General features: G+C 39.9%; 1 protein-coding gene across 10 annotated transcripts in view; it reads left to right on the top strand.

Annotated features, from left to right (window-relative positions):
* Positions 1–542: 542 nt before the first annotated feature.
* The window catches only part of Zfx (zinc finger protein X-linked), a 64,870-nt gene continuing 49,768 nt past the window's right edge, over positions 543–15,644 (top strand). For 2 of the 10 annotated variants that reach the window (XM_078035016.1, XM_078035017.1), the window contains exon 1: positions 11,200–11,599. The gene's annotated coding sequence lies outside the window, so the exon portion shown is untranslated. Of the gene's footprint in view, positions 670–5,618; positions 5,649–10,947; positions 11,063–11,194; positions 11,600–11,774; positions 11,799–12,232; positions 13,684–15,644 lie in introns of those variants that run through there. The other 8 variants (XM_040270925.2, XM_013362638.4, XM_078035020.1 and 5 more) reach the window with 7 other exon arrangements.

Genomic DNA, 15,644 nt, shown 5'->3' with positions numbered 1-15,644 from the left:
AGCAAAGCTCTGCAGAATCCCAGAACCCCCTCTGCTCAGACGAGCAGCGTCCAACAGTATCACGTGAGAGACTCTCAGTCCTTGTCCTGAACCCACTGAATCGGAATAAGCATTTGCACAGCATCCCCAGGAGATTTGTATGCACATCAAAGTTTGAGAAGCTCTGCTCCAGAGCACAGGCTCGGTTTAATTTGATTCACAGTCCATTTTTTCTACCCACCAAGTCATTCTTTACAGTAAAAAACCCCAAACTCCTCACCAGATCAGATCTTGTAACACTCTGACTCTCTTTATTACTAACTTCATTTTCATGTGAATTTTCCCTTACTATGATGATATCACCCAAAGTGGGGGCTCTGTTGCCAGGCACCTAGAAATCTTGTATGCACAATTCAGACTACACTGAAACTTTAATTTTACTCAGTCAGACTCCTGCTGTGTCCTTGGCTTGCCTCACCTTTGCGAGAATTACAAAACTTTCCACAGTTCTGCCAGCTGCTTCTTCCTGTTTTGTTCTCAATTTGGGGTGTTTATTTCTTTTGCTTGATGTCTGTGTGCTAAAAGAAATAAATAAGCAGAAAACATTTGTGGTTCATTCAAGCACAGGGCACAATCCAAATGTGTTCCATATGATATTCTCTGACTAGGAATTCGTATATTCTGTTATTGGTGAGTATATTTTTGCCTTAAAGTGTAATGTTGAATTACAAGTTCTTTTAGGATATTAATTTTTTTTGGGGGGGTCATTATGGGATAAAAAAGGAATCTTTGTTCAAAAGGTGGTATAATTTTCAAGAGGTACTTTGGCAAAAGTTGTTAACTGAAGGGTCATTATGTAAGTTAGTTATGTATAATATTTTATGTTATACATATTATGTAAGCCTATGTTATTACAAATATGATTTGTGGAGTGATACCAGTCAATGAACTCTTTGTTATTCGTTTGTGACAAAGATAAATATAGAAATTGAGAGAATGTGTTTAGAAAATTTTATAACATTTGAATGAATAATTTTATGTCTGCTGTCTTTGTTAGTAAAAAAATTAGCTTCGTATTTTGTATGTCATTTTAAAATTTTGTTTTCTAATAATTTATTTTAATTATGTTTTGTGTACAGAAAGAAATACCAGTGTACAGTAGATTGGAAAAAATTTTTAAAGCTAGTCTTAATTTTGCTGTTGTACCTCAAACTGTAAAAGTTATGGCCATGGTGTGCAATAAGTACAGGAAAAAACAATATATATATATACATATATGTAATATATGATTTGGAATTATCTATGGCTTCAGAGATTTACTGGACAATCTTGGAAAAGTATCCCCTGCTGATAATGGCAGGCTGTTGTAATATTATTATAATGTTAAACACTATAATAATGTTGACTATTTTTACTGAGTTTTTACTTTAACTGTGAGATATGGTTTTATAGGCAGCACATAGGTGGGTAGAAAAATGCACTATGATGTTTCTTTGTTATTCCTTTTTACAAGAAGTTCACCCTCTCAGATGCAGCTTGAGAATCTGAAAATAATCCTTAGAAACAAGTTTAATTAAATTTGATTAAAATGTCAGGACCAAGAAGAGCTGATTGCAAAAAGAAATGGAAAATATCAATAAAGTTCATAGATTAAGAAAAAAATAAAAAGCTTGGTTTTCACTGCAGATCGTCTGAGCAGCACTGATATCAAGCACATTCTCTGGTTCCAAAAAATCAAATTTTCATATAAATAATATGAAAACACAACCTTTTCCTGCTTCAGTAGTAGGGGCTTTTTTTTTTTTTTTTTTTTTTTTTTTTTTTTTGAGACAGGGTCTCACTCTGTTACTCAGGCTGACCTCAAACTTCTGGGCTCAAGGGATCTTCTTGCCTAAACCTCCTGAGTAGCTGGGACTACAGGCACACAACATCACATCTGCCTTTGCAGGGACATTTAAGATATTATTATTTTAAAAATAATGACTGGGTTAAAAAAGAAACTGAAACGAAAATTTAAAAATATTTAAAATGGAATAGTAGCAAAGCAGAATTTACCAGTGCTTGTGTGATACAGCTAAAGTGGTATTTAGAAAAAAATTAAAGTGCATTTATAAAATAAAATGCATTTATTTGAGGAGAAAAGGTATTTATAACTAATGATATAAGTGTTTAGAAAAGAAAGATAAAAGGGTATAGATTCAGTACTTTTATCAATGGGACCCCAAAATCTAGAAACTTAAATAAGACATAACTGTATTTCCTTCTCATGAAATAATCCTGTGGTTGGTGGAAGGTCCAGAGTTGACAGGCATCTGTGCAAAACTCAACATAAGCCTTTCATTTGCATGTCCCAAGCAGCACTATCATGTTTTCATCACTTTGCAATCAAACAATGGGAAAGACCTTGGGAGTGCATGCATAATTTTTAAAATACAAGACCCTGAAGCAGCATGCAACACCTCTTCCCCATTATGGGAGTGAGAACTAACTTGGTCATACAGTGACAGCTAGTGGCAAAGGGGACCAGGAAATGTGAATATTAGCTGTGAAGCTCTGTGTCCAATTAAAATTCCGTTATAATGAAGGAAAGAGAGAGAAATATTGGGGGATAATTACCAATCTTCCATAAGCAACATTAATAAACCCAAAGAAAATTGAAGGGAGAAAATAGTAAATATGAATGTATAATGTTAAAAAAAAGACCAACAAAAATTAAAATTTAGTTTAAAAGAATAAAAATGAGCTAATCAGTTGGAAGATTAGTTGAGAAAAATAGGAGGCATAATAGGCAATAATAGGAATGAAAATAGGGACACTGAAAGAAACAGTAAAGGTTCCAAACATGCTAAAGAATATTATGAACCACTTTATAGAAATACATTAGAAAAGTCACAGTGAAATAGCTAATGAAAAGTTAAAATTGCTATTACTTTTAGGGAATATGGTTATTTTCATAAAATTGGAGGGAATGTTCAAACTTTGCAACTAATAAGAAAAAACAGCAAGGCTACAGAATACAGCATCAATTTGCAGGCTCACAATTTCTTTTTTTAATATTTATTTTTTGGTTAGACACAATACCTTTATTTTATTTATTTAATTTTATGTGGAATTGAGGATCGAACCCAGGGCCTCGCACATGCTAGGTGAACGCTCTACCACTGAGCCACAACCCCAGCCCACAATTTCTTAATTACAGTTCTAAAATTAAAAAAACTCTGGAAACCAAAAAAAATTTTTTTGTGCCAATATTCCTTTGGCAGTAAGACTCTTAGTCTATCTACAGTCTTAATTGATTCTGCTTAATAAAATGCTTATAATATTCATTATAGAAATATTAATGTATTTTGATTCTTGGGTGCTGCCCCAGAATCTGACAGTATTACACAATATGCAGCAAATGCATTGTATTTTAAATTTTTTTAAATATTAATTTTTTTCAATTTTTATTTTTTTAAGTTTAATGTTTCATAAAATTTGAAAAATCTGATCTTGGAAACACATCTGGCCTAAGGGTTTTGGATAAGGGATTATGGATCTTCGTTGTTCCTATACATTAGCAGTACCAGTTAGAAACTATTGTAGAACAAAATCTCTCATTTACAACAAACCTATGAGGTACATAGAAATAAATCTAACGAAGATGTTGGAGACATTTTTCTTTCTTTCTTTCTTCCTTTCTTTTTTTCTTTCAATTGAACCCAGAGACACTTTAGCATTGAGCTATATCCCCAGTCTTTTATTTTGAGACAGGGCCTCACTAAATTGCTGAGGCCGGCCTTGAATTTTTGATCCTTTTACCTCAGCCTCCCAAGTCGCTGGGATTACAGACATGTGTCACTACGCCCGACTGTGGAGATGATCTTTAACCCTCCCGCAGGCCTGTAAGGCATGTGGGCACAGCTATGACTGACCTTTTTGTACCAAAGACTTTTAAAAAGTTTGACCCCTACCCGTAGTAAAAAAGAAAATTTACACTATGACCTGTTATAGTTCTATGTATATAAAATAAAGCAACTTCACCAAAAAATATTCTTACTACTTGTGATGATGTCCTCTACTTTCTTTAGCCTATTCTAGTGGTAGTACACCAAATTCATGGTTCTGAAGCTTGACATACATTAATATAACTTGGGGCTGAGGCTGTAGCTCAGTGATAAAAGTGCTTGCCTCACATATGTGAGGTACCAGGTTCAATCCCCAGCACCATATAAAAATAAATAAAGATACTGTGTGTTCATCTACAACTAAATAAATATTTTTTAAAAAATATATAACTTGGAGAACTTTTGAAAAAAATATCAAGGCTAAGATTTCACCCAGAGAAAATTAGAATCTCTGGAAGTAGGACCCAGACAATGTTATTTTTTAAAAGTTCCCTAGGTTATTTTAATTAACTTGGTGGTGTGCAAGTTGAAAAACTATTCTAGCCAAAATCAGTTAAAAGACAAGCAGCAAACCAGGAAATGATATTTGTGATATTTGTAACAAGCCAAGGATTAATATTCAGAATATATAACGTAGTTCTTACAAATGAATAAAAAAAGACAACTTGATAGAAAAACAGACAAAGGTATTCCAAGGCAATTCTCTGAAGAGGAAAGGATTTTCCTAGCAAGGATTCAAAGATACCATGAACTTTGTTACCAAGGAAATGTAAAGAAAAATGATTTCACCATTTCTCACTTATCAGATTAGCAAAAATTAAAGTATGAGCCTGTTAAGAGTTGACCAAGGAATGGGGAATTGGGAATTCTCTTATTCTGCTAGAGGGAACATATATTAGTATAGTACTTTTGGAGAGTAATATTGAAAATGTGCCATAAATAGCAATTTTACTTTTTTTTTTTTTTTGTACCGGGGATTGAACCCAGATGTACTTAATCACTGAGCCATATTTCCAGACCTTTTTATTATTTATTTTGAGACAGGATCTTGCTAAATTGCTGAGGGCCTCACTAATTTGCTGAGGCTGGCCTTGAATTTGTGATCTCCTTGCTTCAGCCCCTTGAGTCACTGGATTATAGGCGTATGTCACCACACCTAGCTAATTTTACTTTTTTATACTTACAAGAGAAATTCTTATAGATATGGGCAAAGAAGCATTTATAAGGATGTTTTAATATTTTTTAAAAGGCTGCATTAATATTTTCTTTTTTTTTTTTGTGGTTGGGATTGAACACAGGGTCTCCTGCATGCTAGGCAAGCACTGTACTACTGAACTATACCCAAAGCCTCTAGGATGTATTAATATTTCTTGAAGTGTCATTGGTATATGGACCACTTGTCTGAGTATCACCTGAGCTTCTGATTAGATTACATTTTCCTTGGCCCTATCCCATTCCACTGTATTAGGATTTTCCAGCCAATACTATTTGCAAAAGCTATATAAGAGGAGATTTATTAGGGGAATTTTCTTGATAGAAAAACAGTGCTCAGAGAGGCCATGAAGTCCCATGATCTGCCATCTATAAGTGGGAGGACAAGAAAAACCGGTGGTTTAATTCAGTCTGGGTTCATATGCTTGAGAATTATGAACTCTGATGTGTGAGCACAGGAGAAGATAGATGTCCTAGCTCAAGAAGAAGAGAGATGATTTGCCCTTCCTCTAAATTTTGGTTCTATTTCTGCCTCAACAGGTTGCATGATGCCCACCCACATTGGTGAAGGTGAGTCTTCTTTATTCAGTTACTAATTCAAATGCTAATCTCTTCCAGAAATGTCCTCACAGACAACAGACACACCTCCAAAATATGTTTTATCTGCTCATCATTTAGCTCAATCAAGTTGACACATTAAAATTAACCATCATACTTACCAGATCAGAATTTCTAGGAGTTGGGGCCTGAGAACCTTTATCTTTAGCAAGGTGTTGTTCCCTTGCAAATTTGGAAAACATGGCTGTTCTCTTAATTGTAAGGGGTCTAGTTTTAGCTGGGCGTGGTGATGTATGCCCGTAATCCCAATGACTCTGGAGTCTGAGGCAGGAGGATTGCAAATTTGAGACAAGTCTGGGTAATTTAGCAGGATCCTGTCTCAAAATTAGAAAAAAAAATATGTTCTAGTTTTATTTATTTATTGCTTGACTATGCTAAATTTTTGAAAATAAGTAGTATTGTATGATCTACAGAAAAGTGAGAAAGGAAGCACCAATATCTTCAGTGCTCTGTCTACTTCAAAGATTCTTTGAAATTTGAAGGTAATCTCTCCCTTTCTCTCTCTCTCTGTGAGTGTGTGTGTGTGTGTGTAACATACATATTTAAATTTACTGTGGAAAATTTCAGATATATACAGAAGGAAAATAATATAACAAATCTTCATATGCCTATCATCTAGTCTCAACAATGTCTGTTTATGGCTCATCTTGTTTCATTTATATGCCCTACCTACTTTACTCTCTTCCCCTGTTCCGTTCTCTTCCACCTCATGTTGTTATTTATTATTATTATTATTAAGGTGCTGGGGATTGAACCCAGGACCTTGTGCATGCGAGGCAAACACTCCACCAATTGAACTATATCCCCAGCCCTACATCATGTTATTTTGAAGGCCATTTTGGATATTGTATCATTTTATCCACAAATATTTTGTTCTTATATCTTTAAGATAAGGACTTATTTTTAGATATAATCAAAACATCATTACTACACCTAATGAATTAATAATTTGTTTATATCAACCTATATACAGTCAGTATTGACAACAATACACATCCACATGTGACAATCTCACATCCCTGAGATTGTCTCATCAATTTTTAAAATTGCCTGTTTGAATTAAAATTGAAATGAAGTTTCTACATTGCAATTAATTGACATCTTTTAAGGTTTTTCTAATCTATTGGTTTTCCCATCAGTTTTTTTCTTATAATTTCTTTGTGAAAGAAAGTAGGTCATTTGCCCTATAATTTCCCAACTGGATTTTGTGAATCACATCCCTATGGATTTCATTAATATATTTCTCTGTCCCCTATATTTCCTGTAAATTGGTAGAGCGAGAGGGTTGATCTAGCTCGGGTTTGTTTCATTCTTGGCTAGTGGCATTGTGTATTTCTGTCATGAGGATATATCTGAATGCTTTTTGGCTTAGCAGCCATTGATTATTGTTGCCAAGATCTATTATTAATTCATTTAGTGGTTGCAAAATGGTGATTTTCTAATTCTATCAGGCCTTCTTCAAGTATCAGAATACTATTACAAGAAAGTTTTCCTTTGTGAATGATGTGGTTAGTGTGACGAATAGTTCTTAAAGGATTAAGTGCTTAATCTTTTCCGTTACCAGTTTTCAAAGTAATGAGTGGGTTTCCTAGCACTCCCCAAAGGTGATCATTTTAAAAATTTGAAATATAATTCACACACCATCAAAATAACATTTTAAAGTATACATACAAGCCACTAGTTTCTAGTACATTTAAAAAGTTGTGTAACTATCACTAGTTGATCATTTTTTGAAGTCTCATAAATTCATGAACATATCCATTCTTTAAATCACAGAAATTATTGTTCTTTTGACATTCAAATTTTCTCAATGTTAGTCAGCTGAAGTCTTTAAACTGGCTCCTGAGACCTTTTGACACATTCCTAGTAAGCTTTGACTCTTTTTTCCCTTGCTTTCTGGTATGAGATGTTCCTGGCTCATCTTGTACTTTCTTGTTCCAGCCCAGGACTCATGTAATTTCTCCAAGGAGCCCTGGTTCCTTCAATGGAAAATTGTAGAGGCCCCCATCTGGGCACCAGGGGTGTTCCCTGCTGCTGCTCATTATTTCTAGACCTCAGTATTGATGTTTATTTCTTTACCAGAGCTAGTCTGTTTGCTGTGTCCTGTGATTTATAATCCCTGAGGTAGAATTTGGCCATTCGTGATACTCAGGAATTAAACAATGTCTTATTTAGTTAATGAGTCATATGAAAAATACTGCTTGAAAATCACCTAATTGTCAGTCATTATTTATTTTTAAATTACATTCCTTGGGGAAGGTGTACAGCTTAAAGACTCAGATTAAAAATTCTTAAAAATTCAACTGAATTCCAACAGAAGATACAACTTGCTCATGTTAAATATAATTTAGGTATCAGACATAGTTAATTTTTATAGGGCATGTTTAGATCAATAAAAATAGAGCCTTTCTAGGGGATAGTAAATTTTTTTTAACCTTTGTGATATAAAATAACGCATTACCTCAGCACTTTTTTCGTGAGACCCTGAATAAAAATAGAAAATAAAAAAGGGCTGGAGATATACTTCAGTGGTGAAGTGCCCTGGGTTCAATCCCCAGTGCCAAAACAAAAACAAAACAAAAAATAAAATAATGCATTCTCATAATTTTATTCAGGGTCTGTATTTTCTCATAGACCAATAACTTATTGTTTCCTATTTGGATTCCCATCACTGAGTGATGGGGATTGCAAATCGACAGCTTCTTTTCTGACTAATCTTTCTTTGGAAAAATGATTGAAAAGTCTTGTGTTGCTTCTGGCTCAAGCACCTATAAATATGTCAGAGATTTTTAGTTAGGTTATTAAAACACTGTCAAAACCTTGAGTAGATGCTTTTAACTATCTGATATACATTAACAGCTCTGAAGGAACAAATAAATTTTAGCACACCATCAAAATTCTTTTGACTGCTTTGAAACCAGCTATTTTGTATTCATAGCATATGCTTTTGAACCTTCTGCTCTCAATCTCCCTAGCTAAATTTTCCTTTTATTGTGTGTTTATTTAAGTGAGAAAATGAAAGCACTTAAGAATGTTGTTATTTTGCCATACAGCCTCCTAATTCAAGTACCCCAAAGGCATGCACTGAGGCTTTGTTATTTATTGCCTACCCCTGGGGACTCTGTAGGTCCCTAATACTGAAACCATGATAGAAAGTATCTAGACCCAGGTAAACTGCAAGATGTCTGAGCTTAATCAGTTAGTGCTTGATTGCCAAATACTTTCAGTGATCTTAGGTGGCCTCAAGGTCCAACTGTACTTTCATAAACTGTATAAATTATAGTACCAAATGATTTCTGTTGTTCACACTGCCTTTGCATTTTCACTTTATCATAATATTAAGTGTACTTCCAGTAATTTTTTTTTTAAAAATCACAGTTCTTTTAACACTCTGTTTAACAATGTTCTTTACTGTCTTCCATAAATGGATTTGAAGTACAAATTATTCCCCACCCCAACCCTTTTTGTGTAGGGTGCTGGGAATCAAACCCAGGGCCTTGCACATGCTAGGCAAGTGCTCTGCCACTGAGCTATTCCTTCAGTCATTCACTTTTTGTTTTGTTTTGTTTTTGTTTTTGTTTTGGTACTGGGGATTGAACTAAGGGGCAGTTTACCACTGAGCCACATCCCCAGCCCTTAGTTTTTATATTGATATAGGGTCCCCTGTAAGTTGCTGAGCCTGGCTTTGAATTTGCCATCCTCCTGCCTCAGCCTCCTGAGCCACTGGGATTACAGGCATGCAACACCACAATGGCAAACATTCACTTTAAACAAAGCAAAACATTTTTTCCCCTTAATTTAACCCGGGGCACTTGCCTACTTATACTCTCCTTATGTATAAAAAGTGATCACAGACTGGCATGGCACAAGCCTGTGGTTCCAGCTACTGGGGAGGTTGATGAGGAAGGATCTCTAGAGCCCAAGAGTTCAAGACCAGCTTGGTCAACACAAGGAGATCTAATCTCTGAACACGTGTGCGCTTGTGCGCATGCGCATTTCTTTTGGCGGTGCTGATTGACCTCAGGCTGATTTAGATTCCCAAACACGCCCAGCCCTGCCCCGAGTGTTTTGAGACCAGACAGGGATTCATTGTGTTGCCCCAGGCTACCTCCAAATCCTGCTCTCTAGTGATCCTCCTGCCTCAGCTTTCTGCCTAGATGGGACTACAGGCACGTGCACCTCACCTGGCTTTCTTATTTTACTTGAAACAGTGTTACTTAGTTTTATTTACCTTTCTGTAACTACAGACTACTGGAGCCTGAAGGAATTTCCTACAGTTAGGAAGATATGTTATCATTTATCACGTCTGAAAGGAAATTTGATCACTAAAAAAAACCTCACTCAATCCCTGAGAGGAAAAAATGACCATTCCCAGAGATTTTTTCTTATGCTTCTTTTGTTTTTCCTTTTTGAAAGCATTGTTTGTGAAGTATCTGAGAGAAGGGACAATTTGCACCCTGGGAGTTTTTGAAAAAGCCTTGTGAAAGGCCACTAAAATTCAAGCCTTCTCTGAATTTAAAGAGATTTCACGTCAGCATGTTACTTGCTTTCTAATTTTGTATTCTTTATTGTATAAAAATGCCTTTAGCATTTAGCGCTGTTTGCAGTACAGGACGAGGGATTCCAGATTAACATAGACTACACTTTTTCTTGGTAACATTTAAACATAGTCCCTGAGTCCCTAGTTCAGTATAGAAACAGTATAAACATTTTAAACTGGGGAAAACTCGACACATTTTTTAAAGTTGACAAATACTTTGTTCAATCACATACATTTTATCTCCAGTCCATTTCTTTCAACTTTTAAAAGGCTTGTTTAAGGAGTTAAAAAGAAATCCCTACCCTATTCTGCTACTTCCTAGATATATATATGGAAGAATGTGGAAAATGCATTATTTATGAAACAATGATACCAGAATTGCATTTCATAGGTTCCCAAACTCTTGAAACACAGGTATATATAAAATATACCATTAAAAATTCCTACTTATTGCGATGTGCGAAACCCGTTTCAAAATGTAACCTATTCCTAACCCCCCACACACCTAATAAAATCAGTTTGGCTCTCTGATTGAACGCTTATTTACTAAAAAATTAAAGAGCTTGGTAGTTGCTCTAGGGTAACCCTTCTCCCCCCTCGCCTTGCCCGCACACCCATTTTAGACTGGCAAGTCCATTTTCATTTTATTTCAAAGATTTTCTTTCCTTCTTTTTTTTAAAGGGAAGGCAGGGGACGTCGGGGGTTGCTAAATTTATCTTCTTCCCCAGCCGCGGGGATGAAGAAAACACGTTTACTGCGGGCGGGGGTCTGAGGGCCTGCAAACAACTCGAGCTGGCGCCTCGGCCAGGACCAGCGCGGAGAGGCGGTAGGTCTCCCGGGAGGCCCCCGGGGGGTGGCCGTGGCCCACGAACAAGGTGGGGGGCGGCCCGGGCCGCCTGCCTCACCGCGGGTTCGGCGGACCGCGGCCCCGCGCGGGCTTTACGGCCAAGGCAGCGGCAGCGGCGCGTGTTTGGCGGCGGCGGGCGGGAGCGCGGAGGAGGTGGAAAGAAGGGGGGCGCTGTCACGGAGACTCAGGCCGCAGGAGACCCCGCGCAGCGAGGCCACTGGTCTCCCCGGTTGCGGGGCGTTAGCGGCGCCGACCCGGGGCGCCAGGGGGACCCACCGGGCGGAGGAGGGGGCCTATCTACCCTTCCGCATTTTCCTGGGTCTCTCTCCCGGGCGGTGACGTGACGTGCTGACGGCGGGCCCGTGCCGGGGAGCTGGGCCGCTTTTTGTCAGCTCCGAGCTCGGCCCCTCCTCCCTCCCTCCGCCCGCCCCACCAGCCGGAGCCCGGCCCAGTGCTCCAGAGAAAGGCCGGCCTGCAGCACCCGCCACCGTCGCCGACCGCCCGCACGCCCGTCCGGTGAGTCCCAGGCGCCGCCGCGGCCGTGGGGCCTAGTACGCGCGCGGCGGCCTGGTCTCGGCCTGGTCGGCGGCCCGCAAGGCGCCCTCCCGCGCTAGGCCGGGCGGCGTGGCGCGCGGCGCCGAGCAGGCCCCGAGGAGGCCGCAGTTAGGCCCGGGGAGGAGCCCGGCTGCCCCGAGCGGCGGCGGAGACGCTCTCCGTAAGCGGGCGGGGGTTGGGGGAGGTTTGCCCGGAGGTCCGGGAGGCGGCTGAGGGGTCTCGGGTGGGCGCCGCGGCCGACCCGGGGCACCGCACGGGGGCGAGGCCTGGCGAGGAGGCGAAGGCTGCAGGCGTGAGGTGAAGGCCGCAGGCCGGCCGGGCCGATTTTCGCTATGTAAATATCGGCGAGGGGGGGAGGGATGGGGGACAAGATGGCGGCGGCTCGGCGCCTGCTGCAGGGAACGACTGAGGGGGTTGTCGGGAGGGGGAGCCGCCATCTTGAAAGCGGTATCTGGAGAGAAAATTCCGCTATAGCCCGTGAGGGGGGGTGGGAGAGCGGGCGGCGGAGGCCGCGGTGCCGGTGACGGGCACCGGAGGCCGGGCGCGGCGGCGTGTGCGCGCGGAGGGGCGTGCTCGCTCCCTACGGCGGCCATTGCCCTCGCCGCCATGATGAGCGCTCGGGTTCCAGGCGCTCCGCCGCAGCGCCACCTTCCTGCCCTGCCTCCCGCAGCCCCGTGACTGGCTGCTGTTTCCGCTGCATTTCAGCTGAGCTGCCGCAGGCGGCCATCGCCCGGGCGCCGGAGCCATCTCTCTCTCTTCGCCCCTGGCCCCAGACATGGCTGTTTTATCTACCTGAGGGCTGCCGGGGTGGTTGGCTGCCTTAGGACTCCAGGAAATTTTGTTTTGGCTAAGTCAAGTCACACAAAGCTGAGAAGGTGACTTGGATGCGGTTGTTCACCGCTAATCATTGCCTTCTCGAGCATGTGAATAAAGAAATTCTAAATTGATGGGAAAGTTCTCACCACTCTTGACCAATAGTGAAAAAGTGCACAGCACGAAAGCGGAAGAGTAAGATTTTGAAGGAATCTTTTGTATTCATTTCTGTGGAAACAGTTTTCTTGAAAAGCTGCATTTAAGCTATTAGTGATGTTTGCAGTATTTTTTAAAGTTGAAGAATAAGAGCAGAACGTTTTTTTCTTATTGAAGAACAGCATAATGTGGTGTAGTATTTAATTTCCCGTCGAGGTATTTAGATTTCTTTAGTTGCAAAGTTTGATGATGTTCTGTCCCCTGAAGTACTTTTGATTGCGCAGTGTACAACTTTCCTGGTAAACTCAGAACCCCGTGTACACTGTGCTAGTTGCTAAGAAAAAATTTAGAATTTTTCTTGTACACGGTGGCTGCAAGAAGTTCGTTGTTCAGAGGCAGATGACACTAGGTGAAATGTACTAAGTGCTGCGGGGAAGGCATATTCGATTGATTCCTGGACTTGAAGAGAACGGCAAGGTTTCTATTTGGAGCGTCAGGCAGGGAAGGGTTCCTAAAGTAGGTGGCATTTTGAGGTAACAAAGGTAGAACTTTGTTAGGTAGCCGAGGGGGTGGAGAAAGGGCATTTCAAGGTTGAATCTGCCTCCGAAAACGGCTTTTACGGTTTGGCTGAAGTGGATGGCGTAGATAGGGGAGTTGGTAGGAATCGGGCTAGAAAAGGTAGATTGCGGAGGCGCTTGCTTGCCAGGTGGCAGGACTTAGGCTCAGTGGGGGACGCGGCGGAAGAGCCCTCCACTAGTTCAGTGATGACACACTGGAGCTGCGCTCTATAGTTCGTTGGACTAGGACACGTTTCAAAGTTGAGAAATAACCAGTGTTAAGTCGATCAATGTTTTCACTCTCAGGACGACTGCAGGGATGTTCAGGAATTAAGCAGATTTTGTCACTTTTTGAGTGATCTTTCTTTCTCTCCTAATCTCTCACCCCGAGAAACCTTCTGCTCAGTTGTTAGAATTTCTGTGAAAAACAAAGAGGAGGTTCTACCATTTCATTTACCATGGTTGAAAATTACAGGACTAGCGCCGTGAGTTACTTTGGCCGAAATGAGAAATGACCCTGTAAGTGTTCTTAACGATAAAAATTTTAAGACACTTTTGAAAAAAGTAGGTTGAAAGAGTGGTTATTAAAAAGACAGTGGAAAATTAAATAAATAAATAAATAAAAAGACAGTGGACTTCCAGATACCTTTTTTTTTAAAAAAATATTTTTTTAGTTGTAGATGGACACAATACCTTTATTTTATTTTTATGTGGTGCTGAGGATCGAACCCAATGCCCGCCACATGCGAAGCGAGTGCTCTACCACTGAGCTACAATCCCAGCCCCGCAGATGCCTTTTTGCAGTCTGTTTTTCCCCCGTTGAAAGTGACCACTGTTTTGTTTGAGACGGTAACTAAGGCTGTTTGCTGAGCCAAGCCTTCTTGCTTGTGTTTTGATTAATATTTGACTAATCCACATGCACAGGTGGGGAATATGTTTACTAGAATTTTTTGTAGACCTATAAGTAGCCTAGGAATTCACTTTGAGTTTTTCCATTTTGCTAGATTGCAACAGGTGAGAGTAGTGATGCTCCATGAGAGGAGTGGAAGGACCCAGAGTCTCCAGTTTATCATAAGGGCCATGGTTTAGAAGCCTGAGGTACAGTGCATGGCATGAGGCTGACTTAGAAGCAGGTTGCTAAGGTGGGCTGTGGTTGTTGAGGTGCTAAAGGTAAACTTAAACTTAGAAAACCAATGGCTTTTATGTCTTAAGTGGGAAAGGCAGAGACAACCTATAAAAAACTTCTTTAAAAAAGCTTTGAAGAATCAGTTCTTTGTAAAGCTAGACAGTACAATAGTAAATGTTCCTGCTTAAGATTAAATTAGACTCACTTTGTATTATTAAGAAGACAAATGAGTGTATAGTTTAGTTTCCATCAGAAATGGTTAAATGTAAAATTCTTTCTACCTGAAAGGGCAAACCTTGATAATCTGGAAAACCAACTGTGGAACACCTTTTTAACCAACCATTTTAGATAAATGTGATGTTCGTTTTTAATTTTTTTCCCAGATAGATGCCAATTTCTATTTCAAAAGACGTGCTTACGCATGCTTTCAAAAACTTTTCCCCCTACTTTTTGTAAATACTTACTCTCCAAACCCATTTACATGTGTGTTGTCACTGATTATCTTGTATTATTTGTGCACACTGGCAATTCCAAACTACTACTACTATTACTACTTTTTCCCCCTTCTTAAACTCTTCAGTATGGCCCTTGAAATCCTTTACCCTCAGCAAAGATTACCTAATCTTTTACTTAACTGAGAACGATAAATGGCTATCTGATGTAAACGGTTGTTTGCCTTCTCCTCTATCTCTACCTAGGCTTTCCTCCTTTTCTTTTACCTCGGGAAGAACAGCTCTTCCTGGAGTGCCCTGCTGTGCTGCCCCCACCCTGGCCTGCCTCATTTGGGATGTTCTTTGTCAATAGTGCTCTCTTGCATCTTTACCCTCTTTAACTCTGCGGGAGCCTTTCCCTCTCTTTATAAATATTCCTAAGTTTGCTCATACTTGCAAAACCCTCACCTGTCTTTTTTTTTTTCTTTCACCAGTACTTTCATTTGTTTTCACCCCACTTATTCCTAAATCCAGTATTTCCCAAATTAGGAAATTTGCACAGCATCTTTCTTTAAACATTTATTTTTTAGTTGTAGTTAGACTTTTTTTTTTTTTTAATTTGTGTTTTATGTGGCACAGAGGATCCAACCCAGGGCCTCATACATGCTGGGCAAGTGTTTTACTGCTGAGCCACAAACCCAGCCCTTGCACAGCATCTTAATGACTGTCATATAAAAATGTTATGTTTCACAAACTCTGTGCCTTCTATGGTGGTATTTCCCTCAAGGTCAATTCTCCACCCATTTTTCTCTGAAATCTTCTCCACTAGTTTCAGTGTCCCTTACCATGCCCACCTTTTCTCCTAGTTTTTCATCTGAAATTGCGGTTGCTTACTGACTATATCCACACAGGTGTCTAAAGTG

The sequence above is a fragment of the Ictidomys tridecemlineatus genome, chromosome X, assembly GCF_052094955.1.
Source record: "Ictidomys tridecemlineatus isolate mIctTri1 chromosome X, mIctTri1.hap1, whole genome shotgun sequence".
Classification (NCBI taxonomy): Eukaryota; Metazoa; Chordata; class Mammalia; order Rodentia; family Sciuridae; genus Ictidomys; species Ictidomys tridecemlineatus.
This window is presented reverse-complemented; position numbering and strand designations above follow the sequence as displayed.